This window comes from Procambarus clarkii, chromosome 38 (assembly GCF_040958095.1).
Source record: "Procambarus clarkii isolate CNS0578487 chromosome 38, FALCON_Pclarkii_2.0, whole genome shotgun sequence".
Lineage (NCBI taxonomy): Eukaryota > Metazoa > Arthropoda > Malacostraca > Decapoda > Cambaridae > Procambarus > Procambarus clarkii.
The window spans coordinates 16,889,050-16,890,728 of record NC_091187.1 but is presented as its reverse complement, the minus strand read 5'-3'; positions in this window follow the sequence as shown (position 1 = coordinate 16,890,728).

The following is a 1,679-nucleotide window of genomic DNA, read 5'->3' as shown; positions in this document are numbered from 1 at the left end:
GAGAGTTAATTTTTCAATTTCCTTCTCAAAAGAAGAAAAATATTTTAGCCTGCCACCTCCATCACTGGCAGGCGTGTCAGGGCTGGTGTTGGCAGGTGTGTCAGTGCTGGTGGTGCAACACTTCCTCAGGCTATGTTCATTCCATCCAACGGCTGACCCCAAATTTACCACTGTATTCATTCAGAATAGAAATTTCCTCAAATATATATTAATATTATATATTATCATATTGTGCATATCTAGGCTATGGTGATACGTAGGTGACACCCAGAACAAGCAGACTACAGCACACTACAATGAATAGAAGTGTCTACCATTCAACTCATCTTCGGGTCTGGAGTCGCTACCCCAAACCCAGTGAGACGGTGAAGCATCTCCCTCACCCAGGGCGATAACAACAAGCTGGTTGTTTACAAGCCACCAAGGACACGATAATACTCCGGAAATTAGATTAAACAGTATTAGAAACAACACCTGAGAACCAACTCTAGGAGGGCGTGTAATTAGTACTTAAATATCAGTGACTAGAGAGGTTTAGCTTCTAATTATGCCCCCCCCCCGCCCCTCCCTCGCCTACTTGCCTTCTTGTATCTGTCAAGTTACTATTTAACTATTGATGACGATCGAACTGCTCATCGAATCTGGCCTTAAAGCTGTAGACTGGAGGTGGTTTCCACAACTTATTCTTTCAGTGTATCCCGCTTACTGACACGTATACAGGACATGAGTATTTCCTTACATTTTTTCTACTCGGCTCGTTGGTTCGAGTCGCCTCATTGTTCCAATTCGTTTTCTCATTGATATGTATCACGTTAGTGTGATTTCCTCGTGTCTGGGAAGCTGGAACGTACAGTTGATGAACTGCTTTACCTGCACCAGAGTACATGGCGGGTTAGGTGTGAAACTTGGACTGCCCTCAGTAGGACCTCCAGACTTTCTGTGGATTCAGTGGAATGCTGTTGTTGTTACTGTACATTCAGCTACTCGGAACAAAAAGTTCCAAGTAGCACGGGCTATGGTGAGCCCGTAGTGGACTTACCTGGCACAGGAACTCTCAGTGGAATTGATTGCTTGATAAAGATTAAGCCACCCAAAAGGTGGCACCTTACCTTGAGGTGCTTCCTTGAGGTGCTTCCGGGGCTTAGTGTCCCCGCGGCCCGGTCGTCGACCAGGCCTCCTGAAGGCATTACGCACAGGCAGGAATAGCCCGTAAGTGGAGGCTCTTTCAAGCCATTACCAGTACCAATAGCTGATACTGGAGATCTGTGGATGGATGTGGAATGAGTCGACTCCCTAAGTTGTGTAACGAATACCATGTTGTGGTACAGGGGTAAGGTACGCGCCTGGAGGGGTACCTTGATCGTTGGTTTAGGTCACATCAATGCTCCAATTGATTTTCTTACTAATGTATATATATAACGTTAATGTTGACCAAACCACACACTAGAAAGTGAAGGGACGACGACGTTTCGATCCGTCATGGACCATTCTCAAGTCGATTGTGATATAACGTTAATGTTGACCAAACCACACACTAGAAAGTGAAGGGACGACGACGTTTCGATCCGTCCTGGACCATTCTCAAGTCGATTGTGATATAACGTTAATGATTTCTTTGTGCATTAGCTTGACTGATGTACTGGAAGTACCTCTCAACATTGGTAGATGATAATAGTGAA